Source organism: Globicephala melas, chromosome 2 (genome assembly GCF_963455315.2).
Source record: "Globicephala melas chromosome 2, mGloMel1.2, whole genome shotgun sequence".
Lineage (NCBI taxonomy): Eukaryota > Metazoa > Chordata > Mammalia > Artiodactyla > Delphinidae > Globicephala > Globicephala melas.
Genome location: NC_083315.2, coordinates 86243382 through 86257703, shown reverse-complemented (window position 1 = coordinate 86257703; position 14322 = coordinate 86243382). Strand labels below are relative to the sequence as shown.

General features: G+C 41.1%; 1 long non-coding RNA gene across 6 annotated transcripts in view; it reads right to left on the bottom strand.

The window, feature by feature from the left end:
• LOC115845151 (uncharacterized) overlaps nt 1-14322 on the bottom strand; it is a 136156-nt gene that overhangs the window by 109108 nt on the left and 12726 nt on the right. For all 6 annotated transcript variants that reach the window (XR_009562998.2, XR_009563001.2, XR_009562999.2 and 3 more), the window contains exons 2-3: nt 8053-8141; nt 6983-7061 (exon numbers count right to left, since the gene is read on the bottom strand). This is a non-coding gene — a long non-coding RNA (uncharacterized lncRNA). The remainder of the gene's footprint in view (nt 1-6982; nt 7062-8052; nt 8142-14322) is intronic.

The following is a 14322-nucleotide window of genomic DNA, read 5'->3' as shown; positions in this document are numbered from 1 at the left end:
AGGATGACTAGGGAGGGAAAAGGGAAATAGCAAAGCTTAAGAAGCAGCATATCCCTATTCCAAATCTGACACCATTGGACTTAACTCAGGCCTGGATTAGCCCTCTCTCTTGAGCCCTATGTACCTGAAATCCAAATGGCTAGGTGCCATCATGGTGACCAGAGCAAGGAGCACCCGGCTTCATCTGGATCTGACACTTCCCTAAAACACTTGATAGGGTCTCTGGAAAAGGTGAAAAGTCATATGACTTCTATAACATGAAATTCTGGCTCTCGTTTCTTGAAGAAGCTGTTATGTTAGGTCCGTTAGGAAACAGACTTGGAGAGAGTTTAGCGTGGAGCATGTTTATTAAGGAGTGCCCTTGGGATCAACACCTGTGGAAGGATGAGGGAAAGGTGAGGTGTGATGCAGTCCCAAGGACAGTCTCAGTGACCTCACAGGGAGCTCTGGAGATAGAATGTCCCTTCAGAGTAGTCCCAAGAAGGGCTGAGAGGGCCAGGACTTTATACTCCCACATTTATCAGTCATTGGAGGTGGGTGGCCCAGGAAAGAGTGTGAACTTGGATGAGGCAACTCTGCAGGTGAGGCATACCAAAGGGCCTGACAGCTGAAGTCTGTCTGCTGACAGCACTCCCAGATGCTGCGGCAATAAGTCCTTCATTAAACAGGGTGTGGGTGGGGTATCACCATGCCAACTGCAGGGGTCATATAAAGTACTGGTCCAAAAACAAACAAACAAACAAACACTCAGACTGGCCTAAGTTCAAGTCTCACCATTTATTAGTGGTATTACCTTAAACTAGTTATTTAATATTTTGAGGGTTACTGTCAAAAGAGTGACTGAAGGGATGTCCCCTGGGTTCCAGGTTAAGAAAGGAGGAGAACATGGACCAAGAAAAACGGGGATGGGTGGTAGTAAGGGACTGGTGATGATGAGGTCAAGAGCAGCTGTATTGGGAATAGGTTAGGGTAGCAGAAAAGTGAAAGGATGGGGGCTATGGTCAAATGCCAACAGATTTTTGTAGTCCTCAGTGTCCTGTCCTTGTCCTTTGATTTACCCAACTCTATTAACCCAACCTCCTACTATCTCCATGTCTATACTCAGGTTGCTGAGCAAGGAGGAGGTTACACATTCATGTTCACTGATGTCCAGCTTTCTCTGTCCCCTCACTTTGTACATGTGTCTCATCAGCATCCCTACCCTTTTCTCACAATGACTTTTCAAAGTCTTCATCACTTTTTCAGTTGGTGACCCTGCCACCATCCCTACAACATAGCCAGGTGCATAGAGACATAAAACTTTCTTATGTAAGGAAGACCACACTGGGAGTGTGGTCTTCTCTCAGTACTCAAGTTTAGAGCTCTTTCAATGGAAGCTTAAAAAAAGAAAAAGATGATAGATTCTTGAGGACAATCATAAGCCTACTAAATTAGACTCTACGGGAGAAGCACCAAGGAATCTGTATATTCTGGTGATCCGCAAGATTTTGGAACTCCTGCTTCAGGCAGTCTTCCCTGTTCCTGTGACTTGACTCCCACCGTGGGCTGATGCCTCCCAAATTTATAGTTCTAACACAGAGCTCCCCTAAGTCTCAGATCCATATATTCAATCACTAATTTTCATGGTGTTTCTCTTTGTATATCCTGCAGACACTCTAAATGCAAGATGACCAGATTTCTGTTAAAAACGAACACACAACTAGAGCAAAGGCATCTACTTCTCTTTCTCCCTTGCCTATCAGATCCTTTCTGAAATGACCAAAAAGACATACAAATAGGAAAGTTCTGCATCATGGCAGGAAACTAAGGAAGGATGCCATTCACATGATAACATTTTTAGAAATACCATCAAGCTGGAGTTTACATGGGATGAGATTGATGAAAGCTAGAAAAGGTCAGCTTGCAACAAATGCTCCTGAGAAAAATCCAACATGTCACAGGAAATAGTTGCAAGAGACCCTGGGAGAAGTCCACTAACTCCTCCCCCAAGTGTGCAGGTGAAGGTTAGAAGCTGAAGGTACGACAGACAGAGTACAGCACTGGGTGGGATCCCTTTTGTTGGATCCTGAGAATATTCAGAAATGGCTGCCCGGAGAGGCCAGATGGTATGCTTGGTGAACACTCAAAGCAGACATGGGTATCGCAGTGGAGCATCTCATAGGTGTCCTTGAAAGGCACCAGAAAGATATGTGCCACCAATACAGGCTGAGCCAAAGAGAAAATCAGCCCTTGATGCACAATTCTCCTAATACTGTACAGAGAAGAAAACTCAGAGATGGATGATCTTGTCCCTGGGTCTCACTGTTCTTAGGCTGCTGGGTTCCTAAACTGGCACTGGAAGTCGATATCAACCAGGCCTTATTAATTAAATTAAGTAGGAGGATTGTAACGATAACCAGGTGATGTGGTGAAGGTCCCTGTGTCATTCACAGAAGATCAGCACATCTGCTGGTTGTCAAACTTAGCATCCACAGGATCCTTGCTGGCTGGATACTGCTGCACAGGTCACCTGGAGCCAGTCCACCTAGATATTGCTAATGTTTTCCTCCACAGAGATGTAGGGGACGTGTTGACATAAGGATGAAATCTGTCTGGACTCCCAGGGGCAGAACAGGAGAAACTCCTCTTTGGGTGTGACTCAGATGTCCCAGTTGCTGACAGATCAGGGCAGCCCCATGAGTTGCAGTAAGAGCCAAGAGGTCAAGCCAAGAGTGCTCAGGGCCCAGCATCTGACCCAGGCATTCCCACGGGGCCACCAGCTGCCCCAGAGCATGGCAGCCCTGGTCTACAGGCAAAATCTCCTCTCCATAGAAGGTGTGTGGGTCAGTCTTACCTCTTTAGGATTTCTGATGCTGAAAAGAACCATCTCAGTCTCCCTTTTTTTAATGCAGAAAAGCGTTTTCAAAAAGAATATATAATATTTCATCTCATCTATGACACCATTCTAAACACACTGTTTTAGGTCCCACTAAGGAAGAAAAATTTCTGCTATTTAAATTATGACATAGACATATGGGAACATATGTTTATGTATGACTGATTCACTTTGTTATAAAGCAGAAACTAACACACCATTGTAAAGCAATTATACCCCAATAAAGATGTTAAAAAAAAAAAGAAAAAAAAAATTATGACATAATACCCTATCACTTGGCATTTTGTTATATTAATTGAGATGCCTTTTTTAGGCTTATGTAGGTATAGAATTTTAAATCACATACCATTCTTGTGCATGTAAAAAAAGGAAAAGATAAGTGAAATAAATTTGGTTCCACTTCCAAGTCCCACTCTTCTTTTCACCTTTCCATTCTTTTTATGTCTGTTTTTTCACAGGACAGATCCTCAGTGCCAGGAGGAGCACTAGCGGCTCAGCATTTCTCACAAGAGAAAGCCAGTGGACACTATTTTGTCATTGGCTTTAATAATTTTGATAATTCTAGGTTTGAGTAGTTTTTTAATAGCTTAAATTTGTCTCCTAACAGAATTTAAAACATTGTATATAAATGCTGATGCATACAGAACATAAAAACAAGGAAAAAATAATCCTAAAAAGTCAGAAAAAAATTATCATTAAAAAAAAGAGAAATCATACAATAGAATAAAAGACAGATCAAACATACAAGAAATAAACAGAAAATATAAATGTGTTTATCTTTTTTAACAGACTCTCAAATTTAATAAAAAATAGATAAAATCAAACTCTATTTGATCTGCTAGCATAATATCCTAAATTATATATCCAAAAGGCTAAAAACAAAAGAATAAAAAAATATATAGAAACATTCAAACAAAAAGAATAGAGTTGGCAATTTTAATTTCAAAGTTTAAGATTAAAAGAATTAGGAGGGATAAGAGAGCATCATTTTTTACATTTATAAAAGATATATAGCCATAATATAGCTATGATAATAATGGAGCTTTATCTAAATAAATAACATCATATTGACATAAATAACACAAGAATCGTTGGAAGCGAGGAGAGAGTCACTAAGAAAGTCAATTTTCTTAGGAAACAGCTCACCTATATCTCTAACTTTGACAGATCAAGTACAGGAGAATTCAAACTACATTTTAAAAAAAATGGATTTAATAGGTACCATAGTGCTCACAAACACTACACTGTCTTTTAGAGATCTATAGAATGTTTTTGAAAACAAATTATATATTAGATAACTCAGTAAATTCTAAAATGTAGAAATAGGAAATATTACGCTTTTATTACAATACAATAAAACTAATATTGTTTACAAATATATAAACAACAACATGAGAAATCTTACTCACTGGGAAAATAAAATTCTAAATATCTCATGTCAAAAGAGAAAGAAATAAATATTTAGCAAAAATGACATTGAGAATTCCACATAACAAAACATAGTTTATGCTGATAAAGCAGGCTCAGAGGTAGATTTATATCTATAAATGGATTTATTAATAAATACGAAAAATGAAAGTTAATGGTCAACTCAAGAAGTTAGAAACTGTGCAAGATAATTAAAGGAAAGCATGAAGAAGACATTAAGGAAGAAAAGCAGGGAAGTAAAATTAAAAGCTGAGGTTCTGGAGTCAGAAAGAGAGGGGCTGAGTCTCAGTTTTCCCCCTTACTAGTGGAAGGCTCATTACCTGGCCTCCTGCAGAATCCATTTTCTCATACGTAAAATGAGCATTATTAAAAGATCTACCCTGGAGGGTTATTGCAGGGAAATGAGATCGTGGTTTTTTTTTTTCTTTTTTCTCGGTACGCAGGGCTCTCACTGTTGCGGCCTCTCCCGTTGCGGAGCACAGGCTCTGGACGCGCAGGCTCAGAGGCCATGGCTCATGGGCACAGCCGCTCCGTGGCATGTGGGATCTTCCCGGACCGGGGCACGAACCCGTGTCCCCTGCATCAGCAGGCGGACTCTCAACCACTGCACCACCAGGGAAGCCCTGAGAGATCGTGTGTATTAAAAGCAGAGCACAGTACCTGGCTGAGCACTTTGTGGTAAGTACTTAACTGTTAGACCAGGACAGACAAAAACAGTACAACTGATAAGCTCAAGTGCTGTTTGTTGCTATTGCTTAAAAAAAAAAGGAATGTCGAAGGATAAAGTATAAATATACAAATTTACAAATGAGCAAGGAACTATGAGTACAACTATGGAGAAGAACACTCTTTAAAACTTTATTCCGGGGCTTCCCTGGTGGCGCAGTGGTTGAGAGTCCGCCTGCCGATGCAGGGGACACTGGTTCGTGCCCCGGTCCAGGAAGATCCCACATGCCATGGAGCAGCTGGGCCCGTGAGCCATGGCTGCTGAGCCTGCGCGTCCGGAGCCTGTGCTCTGCAATGGGAGAGGCCACAACAGTGAGAGGCCCACGTACCAAAAAAAAAAAAAAAAAACTTTATTCCTGTAAATTATTAAATTCCAGTGACATATATCAATTTCTAGTAAAATATAAATTACTAAAATTAACACATCATGTTTGAATATTTATTTGTAACTGCAGAGAATACCTCTAGAAAAATGCACAAGAAACCAGTAAGAGTTGACTCTGGAGAGGAAAACAAGATTAATGAAGGTGGCTGTGAAAGAGAGATTTAATTTTTACTATGCACCAATAATAATTACTCAAAAACAATATTTAAAAAATTGAATATATAAATAAATTACTAGCCTGCTAGGCTGTGTTTAGTTCTTAATTCGTGTTTGAAGTGACATATATTGTGAAGGTCATATGAAATAAACTTTTTAAAGTTTTATAAAATGCTCAAAAATATAAGATATTATATACCATCATGATATTTTTTTTGCACTTATTTATAACATAGGTAACTAAAATATCATGTAGAAAAAGTTGATCCCACCACACAGCCACTGATAAGTTTAGTTTTGTTCCATTTGAGTTTTGTTTTTAAACATGAGACCTTTTTTTTTTTCTAATTTATGATTCTCTCCTGGATAGAAAAATTAGTAGAGAAGAGAAATATTGAGTTAGATTTCCACTACAGCCCTGCATATTTTATTTGCTGAAGCTCAGGAATGGACAAGCATAATCTTAATAGGTTCTGGAGTTTTATTTCCTGAGCTGAATGAAACTCAGAATTGCTATTATGCATAGTAGGATGGGGTAATTATAATAATGTGATTTAGTTTGTATGAACCCATGCATTGCAAGTGCAGTATGCTTTTACCCTTTTAAATACAAAATCCAAATAGGATACTGTATTAATTTTCTATTGCTTCATAATAAATTATCACAAACGTATCAGCATAAAACAATACCCATTTATTATCTCACAGTTTCCATGGGTTGAGGGTATAGACATAGCTTAAGCTGGATTTTCTGCTCAGGGTTTCACAGCACTGCAGTCAAGGTGTTGCTCAGGCCTGTGTTCTTATCTGAGGCTCAGGGTCCTCTTCCAAGCTCATGTGGTTTTTGGCCAAATTAATCTTCTTGCTGCTATAGAATCCATGGTAGTTTACTTCTTCAAAGCCAACAGGAGAGAAAACCTCTGAACCTCTAGATCATCTTTTAAAGGGCTTGCCTGCTTACGTCAGGCCCACCTGGGTCAATCTTCCTTCTGATTAACTTAAAGTCAAATGATTATGAGACTTTACATAATCAAAGTCCCTTCACCTTTGCCAAACATATAGGTAACCTAATCACTGGAGTGGCCATCCCATCATACTCATAAGTCCTGATCAGATTCAAGGGGAGGAGATTACACAGGGTTGTGAACAGGAAGGGGCCACCTTACAATTCTGTCCACCACAAATGCTATCTTGCATTTCTGAAGATCATATTTTACCTACTAAGACCCAAGCTTGGAATCAGATAATAAGTTAAAAATGGCCTGTGAAGCACCCAAATAATCAAGCAGTAACTAGCAATGACAGCAGGGATGATGCAGCAAAACAACAAAAACATTTTAAAAAAGAAAGTACAAGCCTCGAGTACACAGCAGTTTGAGGTTGTAAGTGTAGTAGGCACAGATTCTACATACCTCACTAGAGCCTGAGGGCACCATCAAGTTGTGAGGAGACAGCCTAACGTCAGAAAAGTTCAGTTTTGTTCTAGGTGCCCTGGTTAAGAAAGCAAGAATGTTTACAGTTCAGCCTCAGAACAATTTTCCTTCATATGGTTGACATCAAAGGACAGCTAAGCTTCAGTTACCTGGAAAATTAGTTTACATGGAATGACCCTGCAGTGAAGCAGAGTGTATGGAGCTCTTGTGTGGGACTTAAAGAGTGTATTTTCAGGTTGGGCAGTTCAAGATGAGGGCTGCAGGAGAACTCAGAGGTTAAGGCCAAGATCTAGGTTATGAGTGTCATCACTTCAGAGCAGGTGACAAGCAATGACATCTGGAGCAAGGAGCCTGGGCTCTCTTTCTCTGCCTGGAAGATCTCTCAGCACAGGGTTGCCTGAGGCCAAAGCTAGGCAGTCAGCTTTTTAGAGAAAGGCATGGTAACTGCCAAGCTGTGGACTCAGCTGCAGAGCCCTGGGAGCCAAAGCTGGGCCTCTGTTCTGATGCAGCTGTTTCCCCAAAGCTGGTGGCTTTCTTCAACTTCCAAATTCAATTCATCTGCTCTTTTGGGTGCCCAAGAGATCAGGAAAAGGAGATACTTCACATATAGACTTTTCTGTTGTTATTTCCAAAGCAGTTATATACTTAGATTTTCTAATTTTCCTGTTGTACTTCTCCCAACAAAGACGTGGTAGAAATATTCTCCGGGAAGGTGAGAAGTTCAGAGAAGTAATTTCCTAATGTTCACAGGAACATTTTCAAATGAGTTCTATTTTAAAATAGAACTTGTGCACCTTGGAGTTAATGTGTCCCAAACTGAGCTCTTGATCTTCCTTCCCAAAGCTGCTCTTTTAGTATTCTTCCAAATATCAGTAAATGGTAACCCCATCCTTGCCGTAAATCTTGCAGTCACCCTTGACTTCTCTCCCTCACTTCTCATCTGAGACATCAGCAAATTCTAGTGGCTTCAGAGTACATCCAGAATCTAACCATTTCTCATCATTTCCACTGCTACCTCCCTGATACGTGCTACTTCCATCATCTCTCACCTGGATCACAGAGTAGCCTCCTAGAGGGTCTTCCTGCATTGGGCCTTGATCCTCTTCTGTCTCATTCCAGAATAGCAGCCCAAGCAATCCTGTTAAATGAAATAGAGCATGTCAATCCTCTTATCAAAACATTCCAATGGTTTCCCATTTCACTCAGTGGAAAAGCCACTGTCCTTACAAAAGCTTATAAGGCCCTACAACTGCAACCCTCACCCCTTGCCTCTGTGGCCGCATCTCCTACAACTGTGCACCCCTCTCTGTCACTCTGTTTAGACCACACCAGCCTTCTTACAGGTGAGTTTGCACCTCAGGACCTGAGTGCTTGCTGTGGCCTCTGCCTGGAATGCCTTTCTCCCAAATATCACTTCTTTCAAGTTTGGTTACATGCCCTCCATCCCCAATCCCACACCTGGCAGATAGCATATTCTCACTGAGGCCTTCCCTGGCCACTCTCCCTAAATTGCAAGCCTACATTCCACATTTCACTTTTCTGCTCTGCTTCTCTCTTTAACATTCAGCACTATTTATTTTAATGACTTCTTCTATTTACTGTCAGACTAATTTTTGTCTGGTCTGTTCTCTGTTATGTCCCCAAAGTCTAGACCAGTGCCTGGCAAACTGAACACATTCAAAAATATTTGTTGAAAGGATGAATGAATGCAGGCACTGAGGGGAATAGAAAGTATAGAGCCCCACCTCCTTTGAGGTTTGGTCTTTGACTCACTGTGGAGCCTCAGCCTGCCAGGCTCAGGTCCCATCTCACACCAGCCATGCCCCACATTCCACACACACCACTGTGTGTCTCTGAACATGTGGGTCCTGCTGCCTACGATGTCTGACTCTCTTTTGTTTACCTCACTGTTATTTTTATCCTTATTTATTTCACTACCAATGAGGTAATTACTAGACAGTTTATCATGAGTTTATTGGCCAGCTGGTATTGCTTCTTTTGTCAATTCAACAAAAATGTGCCAGGCTGTAAAGATATAAAGATACATTGTTCTAAGCTCTTAAGATAAGACAACCATTTTCCATGTCCTCAAAAAGTTCATGGTCTAGAGAGACAAGCAAAGAAATATACAAAATAATTATGGATTGTGAAAAATATTGTGAAGGAAATAAAGAGGAAACTACGACACAGAATAATGCGGAGGGCAGTACTTACATAGGGTGTTCAGGGAGGGCATCTATGAAAATATGTTTCAGGATGAGAGAGTGATGACAGTGTTGAACTTTACCTGACTTCTATGCTCCCAGAAAACAGTGATGGTTAAGAAATCTCCCCAGTCTTTTTTTCCCCAAATCCCCCACCCCTTTGTGTTCTAGAAGATGAGTGACTGCAATGAACCACCATTCCCCACATGGCTTAGGTAGACTTGCTGTCCACCCTTTCTCATGACTCCAAGATTTGTAGATGGCTCCCATTTTTACTGGCGACAAGGTTAGACCCAGACCATTCCTCTTTTGCCTGAATCTGTTGACCTGGTCAGACAGAGACCCTCTTTCTTCCTTGTCTCATGAATAATTAGCCAAGATTAGAATTGTTTGTTCCCCTGAACCCAGCTAAGCATTTCCTGTTCCACTGAAACTTCCTCTGATTGAAAAAACAATCCCAACTATGAATAACCCCACCTGTAACTTGTCTACTCCTCCCCATAAAAATCTAAGGCAAACCCCCTCTGCTGAGACACGCTGTAGTAGGCTGGAAAATGGCCCTCCAAGATACCCGGGTCCTAATCCCTGGAATCTTATGCGGAAAAAGAGCTTTTGCAGATCTGATTAATGAGCTTGAGTCGGGACAATTATCCTGGATTACCTGGTTGGACCCTAAACAGAATCACAAGTATCCTTGTAAGAGGGGAGCAGGAGACTCGACCACAGGTAAAAGAGAAGACAGCCATGTGATGGAAGCAGAGAGAAGCGGAGTCAGAGAAAAGATGCTCCATCACTGGTTTTGAAGATAGGGGAAGGGACCAGGAGACAAGGAATTCAGCTCTAGATGTGGGAAAAAGAAAGGGAACATATTCTCCCCTGGACCCTCCAGAGGCAGCACGGCCCTGCCAACACCTCGATTTTAGCCACGTAAGATTCATTTTGGATTTCTGGCCCACACAACAATAATAGGATAACTTTCTATTGTTTAAAGCCGCTAATTTGCAATGATTTGTTACAGCAACCACAGGAAACTTAATACGTACTCTAATCTTCAGATCTGAGGTGTTTCCCTATTGCAATAGCCTGAATAAAATCCATCTCCTCACTTACGCACGTTTTTGTCTTTAACAGTGCTAACCATACGACGAACTGGGGAGCCGAACACTCCAGGCAGAGTGACCAACATGGACAAAGGTCCTCAGGCAAAAGAGAAGTTGGTGGGTCCTAGAACCTGGGAGATGAGTGTGACTCAAGATGAAGTTGAATGTTAACAGTCTGACAGGGCCCTGGGCCATGGTAGGGAATTTGGACTTTATTATATTTGTGATGAGAAACTTTTAGAAGATTTCGAGCCATAAAGAGTAGAAGTAGAAAGGTCAGTTAGTCGTCCTGGTAAGAAATGATGGTGGCCCCAGGATGTGGGAAGAATTTAGATACAGGGCTGGATGAGGCAGATTCTGTCTCTGTAAGGGTTGAAATATGAAACAGAGCTCAGTCAAATTAGAATAATTTGAGGAGTGTTTACTAAAGAGGGTATTTATAAAGGTTTGGCAAGATATGGGAAACCAAAACAACAAAGGAGAGTACAGTACCCTGAAGCTTATAACAAACAGTGCCAAGCCTGAAGGGAAAGGGGGAGAAAGCAGTTTCCAGAGCCTGGAAGAAAGGGCAACCGTGACAAGAGCTGTGGTCTTCAGCGGAGAGACACAGCCATCCGGAGGGAACTCTGACCTTACCCTCCCCTCTCCCTCTGACCTCTTGCTGGGGCTCTCTATTGCCAAACCCAAACGCAAGCCAGAGAGCAAGAGAGCTCATTGGTTAAGTCCCTACAGGTCAGCCTTCCCAGGCAGGAAACAGGGTAGAAAGGGACAAGAGTCCCTTTGGAAGGAAGGAAAAAAGAAAGATAGGTGGTAGAGAGTTTAAATTAGCCCAATTTGTTAAAAGAAAATGTGGAGACCTGAATTTTCTACACTGTTTCCTTAATACTCAGTTTCACCTACCCCATGCCAATAGGCACAAAAACAATGGCTTTCACCTTCCTGATTTTTCTTTGAACGTTTACAACTGCTCTTTTGTCCTAAAGGCAATCAAGAAAGACCGTGATTAGAACACTTGCAAGGACTAATAATGTTATCTTCAAAGTTCAGTGAAAAACCTCTTTTGATAAAAGTGTAGAACTTAAGGAAATGTTGCTACTTGAAAACTGGAGAATATTCACTTTATACTGAAGAGAATTGAGTTTATGCAGCCTGGTAAGTCAAGGTTGTTTCAGAGGAGTGGAATATTGAATCACCATCAAACCAAACCACAGAAAGCCTAATTCACACATCTCTCTGCATGGGTACCCATATCTTACCATTGTTTTGGTTTCCTTCTTTTTTTTTTATTACTCTGGAAGATAATTCAATTTGCATTGCACATTTCCTCACAGAAATTTTGAATCTTATGAATATAAAAATCATGGACTTGGCCCAATGTTATTTTAATCAGTTTTTCTGTTTCCTAATTCAGGATTAACTTCCCAGGATATAGGCAGAGATTTAGTAGCAAGAGCGACAGTGTGCACATTAAAATATGGAGAGCTTCAGCAGCAATTTGAGTTACGGTAATTACTGGGTTTGTTTACACAGACACAGAATGAAAAGCATAACCTTTTTGTTCCTGTCTTTTTTTTTCTTTTAATTTGGAAAAATTGTGTGCTACCAACAGAAAAATCATACAACAGTTGTTTAATGTCATGGAGGAAATCAGGCGCAACCAATGAGACTGAGAAATAAAGATATCAAAGCTCTCAGAGGTAGTGTCTTAGCTAGGCATCCTTTTTCCTGGAGCCACTCCCAGTGGTACAGAAAGGCTCTGGTGCTCACATGCTGCTCAGAATGACTGCCACATATTTGCCTGCACCCAGATCAACTACCCAGCGGGTCTCCACTAGCATACCAGTTCCATGTGGCCCCGCCCCAACACTGACTTCTGCTTCCACAGTCTTTCTCCACATCCTGCTCCCTGGTCCCATTTGCTCCCTCCAAGAAGTAAGCCTGACTGAGATGGGGCCCATGTGAGTGAAGAGGAGGAGAAGAAGGCAGATGGTTTCCAGCAACTGGGAGCCAACAGGAGAGGCACCAGTGCTCTCAGGGAATGTGAGAAAATAAGCCCATCCCTGGGAACATTTGGGAAAAAAACCAGGCCTGCTTTTGTAAGGCTTATTGGTTACAAATCTGGAAGCTTCCCCTAGACACTGTGCTTTCGCGAGAACCCTCTTAGAGGCAGGCTGTTCCTCTTAGAGGCAGTAGGCAGACAGACTTTCACCCATCTTAGAATGGTTGAAAGGGGTGAAATTACCCGAATGACTAGGCTTGATCTCAATATCTTCTTTTACCTCTTCTACCCCATTTCCATACCAAATTGACTATGGGCCATCAACCCAGCTAAAAGAGAAGGCCTATTGATTGCCTAAAATATCTGTTCTAGGTGTTTTATGGTACACATAGTAATGGCACCCAAAGATATCTACACTTTGATCCCTGGAAAATGTGATTATGTTACTTTATATGGCAAAAGGGACTTTGCAGATGTCAGTAAGATTACTGACCTTGAGATAGAGGGATCAACCTGGATTATCTGGGTGGGCCAAATCTAATAACATGATTCCTTAAAAGTGGAGAAACTTTCCCAGCTATGATCAGAGAACCAGAAAGATGGCAGCATAAGGACTCAATCTGCTGTTGCTGTTTCTGAAGACAGAGGATGGTGGTCACAAGGCAGGGAATGTGGTCAGCTTCTGGAAGCTAGAAAAGGCAAGGAAATGGGTTCCCTCTTAGAGCTTCTAGAAAGGATTGCAGCCTTGCCAACACCTTGATTTTAGCCCTGTGAGACCCATGACAGACTTCTGACCTAAAGAACTGAAGATAATAAATTTGTATTGTTTAAGCTACTAAGGTTATTTGCTGTGGTCATTTGTTACAGCAGCAATGTAAAAACTGATACAGTCTCCCTCACCTCAAGCTTGGATTAGCACAATAGAAAATTTTTAATTTCTCCAGGCTCTCAAGTCTCTAGGTCATCTTAGAAACTGTTACTCACCGAACTCTTGTCCACTATCACACTACTCATTCGACTTCCCTGTTCAAGAGCCTACAAATGGCAATGTTTTCAAACTAAGCTCCTGTAAATATCAGAAGGTCTGAAGTGCCTCTTCTGGACCTGCCAAAGTTCAAAGTGGAAGGTTAATGAATACTGCTGAAAATGCCCTGAAAAGAGTCCTTGGAGAGACCGGTCAACAGGATTTTCCAGGGGCTTCATCACCAAACATGTTGAACAATAGGAATACACTGGTTGGTTTATAAAGTCTTGCAGCGTTTACCAGTTACACAGCCCTACTGATAAAATCAGTCAGTGTGCTGGGGTGAAACCATTTCTACTACTCTGGCTAGAGTGGACAATGCAACTAATCTTGAACCGGGGGCTAGTCAGTAGGGATGGTTACATGACAATATATTATATAGCTAATTTTCCAGTCCAATCAAATGCTCTTCGAAGGTGAAAGAGGGAGACATGATTTGAAAGAGATCATGTGAGCCAAGAAAGACAGTAGAAGTATAGAGCTGACTTAGTTCTCAGACAACTTTCCAGTTTAATCCATATAATCCTCCTTCCCCTAACCCTTTCCTCTTTTCCTAGTCTTGCAATTAAAATTGTCAAATGTATCATTTCTTATTGCTCAAACTTTCACTTCACGTTCTATAGTAAATTTCAGCCTTTTAGTCTTATTTAACTGTTGGTAGAGCACCTTTTGTGACCTGCTTTGATGGCCTCCCTTTGGCTTAACCAAGAAACTAGGAGATATTCTGAATGATGCTTGGTCTGCAATTATTCTTGGTAAAATTATAGCTGCAAATTTATTGTTAAGAACAAAGGCCTTGGACCTGCCTCTATTTTTAAGGTAATGGAATCTCTATCAAAATGATCCTGAGTACAATGATTTTGGTATAAAATTCATAATATTGGTTAAATGTGAAGAAATTCTTTCTAACAAGTCTTGACCCCAGCAGATTCTCTAGAAATAAATTCCCTAAAGCGGTGGTCCTTAACTAAGTGTGGGCAACAAGAATCACC